The sequence below is a fragment of the Mus pahari genome, chromosome 21, assembly GCF_900095145.1.
Source record: "Mus pahari chromosome 21, PAHARI_EIJ_v1.1, whole genome shotgun sequence".
NCBI classification, from domain to species: domain Eukaryota; kingdom Metazoa; phylum Chordata; class Mammalia; order Rodentia; family Muridae; genus Mus; species Mus pahari.
In genome coordinates, this window is record NC_034610.1 from 54,320,531 (window position 1) to 54,326,178 (window position 5,648).

Below are 5,648 nucleotides of genomic sequence, written 5' to 3' on the forward strand. Positions count from 1 at the left end.
ATATACATATATATATATATATATATATATATATATGTGTGTGTGTGTGTGTGTGTGTGTGTGTGTGTGTGTGTGTGTGTGAGTGTGTGTGTAGCAGAGGATTGCCTTATCTGGCATTAGTGGGAGGAGAGGTCCAGTGAAGAAGGCTAGATGTCCCAGTGTAGGGGAATGCCAGGAGGCAGGAGTGGGTGGGTGAAAGAGCACCCTCATAGACGCAGGAGGAGGGGTATGGGATAGTGGCTATTCTGAGGGGAAACCAGGAAAGGGGATAACATTTGAAATGTAAATAAATATAAGATCCAATAAAAAAATGATTGCATCAAGAATAGAAGAAGCCCTATTGTTGCTAGAGTGTCACAAGCCAGTGGTGGGAAGTATAAGCTGGTATGACCAGTTAGAATATCCAAAGTTAAATATTTTATTTCATTCAAATATTTATTTTGGTGACCAGATAGCACAGAGAATAATGCTCGTGATGTTTTTGATGGTAGTTCCATAGAGAGGGGGACTCATAATATGTATTTTGATGCTTGCCTATACATTATTCAATATCATGTGTATTATAAAAAATATAACATTTAAAAACTGAAAAAATTTAATGTATGTGTAATATGTATTGTGTAGGTTGTACTATGTCCTGTGTCTTTTTAAGTTATTATTTAAAGAATGTTTTATTTATTTATTTACATTCCAAATGTTGTCCTCCTTTCCAAAGTTCTTCACCTCATTCCTCCTCCCTTTTTCCTTTGAGAAGGTGATATCCCACCTTCCCACCCCCTTACTGTTTTACCCCATTACTCTTCCCTGAGGCATCAAATCTCTACAGGATTAGGAATATCTTCCCAATGAGGCCAGACCAGGCAGTCGTCTGCTACATATGTGCCACTGGCCACATACCAGCCAATGAATGCTTTGTATTGGTGGCTTAGTTTCTGGGAGCTCTGAGGGGTACAGGTCAGTTGATACTGTTGGTCTTCCTATGCAGTTGCCATCCCTTTCACTTCCTTCAGTCCTTCCCTTAACACTTTCATAGTGGTCCCCGATCTCAGTCCAATACTTGGCTGTAAGTGTCTGCATCTGTCTTAGTCAGCTGCTGGTAGAGCCTCTCAGAGGTCAGCCATGATAGGCTCTCGTCTATAAGCACAACATAGCATCAGTAATAGTGTCAGGGATCAGTGCTTGCCCGTGGGATGGATCCCAAGTTGGGCTGGTCACTAGATGGCCTCTGCTCCATTTTGTTCCTGCATTTCTTTCATAATTTTTATTTTTTTAATTTTATTTTTACTTTATTTTTTACACTCCCCCATCCACCCTTCAAACCCTTCTCCCCCATCACCACCCCACCTGACCTCTAAACTCCCTAGGGCCTGAGTCTCTTGAGGGTTAGGTGCATTATCTGTGAATGAACACCAGACCCAGAAGTCCTCTACTGTATGTGTGTTAGGGTCCTCATATCATCTGGTGTATGCTGCCTGTTTGGTGGTCCAGTGTTTGCAAGATCTCAGGGGTACAGATTAATTGAGACTGCTGGTCATCCTGCAGGATTACTCTTCTCCTCAGCTTCTTTCAGCCTTCCCTAATTCAACAGCAAGGGTCAGCTGCTTCTTTCCATTGGTTGGGTGCAAATACCTTCATCTGACTTTTTCAGCTGCTTGTTGGATCTTTTGGAGGGCAGTTATGATAGGTCTCTTTTTGTGAGTACTCCATAGCCTCAGTAATAGTGTCAGGCCTTGGCACCTCCCCTTGAGCTGGATCCCACTTTGGGCCTGTCGCTGGACTTTCTTTTCCTCAGGCTCCCCTCCGTTTCCATCCCTGTAATTCTTTCAGTCAGGAACAGTTATGGGTCAGAGTTGTGACTGTGGGATGGCAACCCCATCCCTCACTTGATGTCTTGTCTTCCTGCTGGAGGTGGGCCTTATAAGTTCCCTCTCTCTAATGTCAGGCATTTTATCTAAGGTCCCTCCCTTTGAGTACTGGGAGTCTTTGACCTCCCATGTCTCTGGTGCATTCTGGGGTTCCCCACAACCTCCTATTCCTGAATTTCTTTTAAAGAGGAGTAATTTTGGGTCTAGAAGTTGTGATGGTGACCCCATGCCACCAGTGCCCTGTCTGTCTACTAGTGGTAGTCTCTGCATATTCCAACTAAAGTCACCCTCACTGAGTCCTGGGAGACTCTCAAATCTCAAATCTCTGGGACTTTCTAGAAGTTCCCTCCACTCCACCCCCAGCCCCCACAGCTGCATATTTCCATCCATTCTTCTTGCACTCTGGGCTTCTCTACTGTCTCCTACCATACCTGGTCCTTCTCCCCTTTCCCCTCCTCTCCCCACCCCCACCTAGATCCCTCCCTCTCTCTGCTTCCCCCTTCTAAGTGAGATTGAAGCATATTCATTTGGGCCTTCCTTTTTTGTTAAACTTTTTATGGTCTGTGAGGTATATCATGGGTATTTTGTATTTTTGAGCTAATTTTCACTTAGTGAATACCAACCATGCATGTCTTTACCTCATGCATGCATGTTATCTCACACAGGATATTTTCTTGTTTTGTCCATTTGCCTGCAAAATTCATGATGCCCTCATTTTTTAATAACTGAATAGTTTTCATTGTGTAAATGAGCCACATTTTCTATATCCATTTTTCAGTTGAGGGACATCTCCTTGAAACTGGTAGAAACACTCTGGAAATCAATCTGGCAGTTCCTTAGAAAATTAGAAATAGTTTTACCTGAAGACAGAGCTATACAGCTCTTTGGTATATACACAAAAGATGCTCCAGCATACCACAAGGATACATGCTCCACTATGTTCATAGCAGCCTTATTTGTAATAGCAAGACAATGGAAACAACCCAGATATCTTTCTTTATGTTATTCTTTACTTTACCACCTAAGACTGGTAGTTGGAAATAAACTAAAGAGAAATCAGGAAGCAAGAAATTGCTGTTCTTCTTCATGCTTATTCTTTTTTCCAGTAAAAGGTTGTTGAAAATTGAACAATTAAGAAAAACTTGAAGAAAAGTTATCAGTCTTTAAATGTTGCTATTTACTTCTAATGTGTCATGAGATTATCCAGTATGCATCACTAACCTGGGATAAAATAATGAGATTTCATGGCAGAATTCCTGAGAGTAATGCTTGTCATGTCATTTTGTAGTTGTAACATGGGTAAGTGAAAGCCAATTTTACCCATTATAGCACTATCATTTAGTACCATGCACATAAACAACTATATCAGTGTCATCTGCTAAAGCAGTTAGCATTTGATGGGTGCATACACATAAAAGTAGAATACCTGGCACAAAAGTAAAACAGAATGTAGAGGAGCTTTTAATATACTTATGTATGTAATTGGAGCTCTTACTGGTATGTTATTTTTAATATAACTATTTTGAGTTTCAGAAATGTAGAAAACAAATAAGTTGACACAAGATTTTGTTGGTCAAATCATAAAAATGTAAAAACAAAAAATCACCATCCAAAATCAGAACTATAAACTGATTTAGCATCCAATGGGCTCATCAGAGAACTGAACATCATAAATAGACAACATGCTATAATTCTAAGCTGCCAGTACTTCAGGAGTTTTCTGGAAACCTATGCTGGTTCCAGACCATCATTGTGTTTAACAGGATGATAGGTTGTGCATACTTTTAAAGAACATAGACTTGCAGCATTTTAGAATTTAGTATCTTTGTGTTTTGTGGTATCAGTCAAATTTTCTAGTCAATATCCTAGTATATAGTTTTTTATATCCCAAGTTAGTGGAATGGTTTTTCCTTATATAATTTTATTAAACATCAAATTTGTTAAAGTTAGTAAAATGGTTTTTGTTTTGGAGTCCTATCTAATAAAAGTAAATATCAGTTTATTACAATAAAAAACATTGAGCTTGTAGGCAGTTAGTGTTTAAATAACATATATAATGAGTTATTTACAAATCCTTGCTTTATGATGTACTTAAAAAGGTATTAATTACTTGGCTAGGTAATGAAAGGATTAGTTTGTTGCAGATAGCCCTGGGCTAATTATATTTGATGTTAATTCCATTCTCCAGTGAGTGGTTGTGAACAAGGAATGAGTCAGCACTCAGGTGATTTCCTGTAAACCTGCTTCCCACCTCAATTTGTAAAATAAAGGAGAGCTGATGATTGGGCAGATAAAAGGGAAGATGGAGCAGAAGGTGGGAGAGAGAAGGAGAAAATGGAAGAGGAAGAGGACACAGAGGAGGAGGAAGAAGAAGAAAAGCTGAGCAGAAGCACATGGCCTGGAGAAAAAGCAAGTTCTAAGGGGTCTCATAGATGTGGAAGATGGTAGTGTAGTAGTAGATCTGCCCAATCTAGGCATACAACATGTAATCATATTAACTGTGTTGTGTTTTCATTGCCAGGGCATATTTGGGAGGAGATTTACCACATTAGTTAGTTGTATAACAGCATTTAGATTTAAGGAAATGGAGAACAAATTTTGATTATGCTGACAAACATCAAACACATTTATAGAGTTTTTGAACAGTTGATATTCATAGCATATACCATTACAGTTATACTATGCATGTAAACATGTGGAAATATATAATAAAAGGAAATATTCCTTTGGTTTCACAGTGGTGTTTGGATTATTTTTATTATTATTTAATATTTAACAAGCAGCCATGCTGAGCAAAGCTCCAATTTCACCTTTATTAAATGCTGAGAAATACTTAGATAAGGGAACCAATTTAGTACATTTGGGCTAAGAAATTGAGACTATGTACTAATCAAAATATTTGGCAAACACATATTTTCATCTGATTCTAATTCTACTTTTTTAAAAAAGGTTGACACATTATAAATTTTTCCCTTGGGATCACATTAATATTTAGTACATTTTATAGTCTCTATAATAATTTAGATGACAATTGTATTATGTGTATACATGAATGTACAGTAAATATCACAGAAAACATGGCACATGGATTTGAGCTCTTGAGGGCTTCCTGTCTCTTCCCCTCCTTTCTGAACAAACAATGTTGATATTTCCCTTGACAATTACAAGGCTAAATTTCTTTACACAATTTAAAAATCTCAGTTTCTATTTTCTATTTTTATTTTTCTGTGGAGCACTTGTGATAGACTTTGGATAGTATTGTAATCAGAGGACTCAAATTTCTTTTTCCTCTTTTACATTAACGGTAGTACAATATCCCTATCAGAATCTCTCATTTTTCAGTTGGGGCAAAATATACTAATATCCAGAAATGTGAAAACCTATGTGTGAAAACTACAACTGCACACTGAAAGAAATAGTTCTACTTTGTCTACTTTCACACCATTGCACTTTGACACCCAGGAACTCAAAGACATGGCAAGCTTTTCTATGTAATTTGGCCTTAAGCATAGCAGGAAAGGGAATAACATTTGAAATGTAAATAAAGAAAATATCTAATAATAAAGAAAAGAATACCAGTTGTCAAGCCCTACTGGTAAAGATACCATCTACTGCACCCAGAGGTGTTGAAGGAACTGAGAGGGAATTGATTTGGAAGCCTCTTCCCTGAGGACTGTTTCTCTTGGTATTGGTATGTGTCACGTAAGCAGCTGAGAGGGAGAGAGGGGGAGAGAGAGAGAGAGAGAGGGAGAGAGAGAGAGAGAGAGAGAGAGAGAGAGAGAG

General features: G+C 38.3%; 1 protein-coding gene and 1 pseudogene across 3 annotated transcripts in view; both read right to left on the minus strand.

Moving 5' to 3' along the window:
- Nkain2 (sodium/potassium transporting ATPase interacting 2) overlaps window positions 1-5,648 on the minus strand; it is a 1,076,406-nt gene that overhangs the window by 303,875 nt on the left and 766,883 nt on the right. The gene's annotated exons all lie outside the window — the stretch shown is intronic.
- The window catches only part of LOC110338450, a 166,170-nt pseudogene that overhangs the window by 90,177 nt on the left and 70,345 nt on the right, over window positions 1-5,648 (minus strand).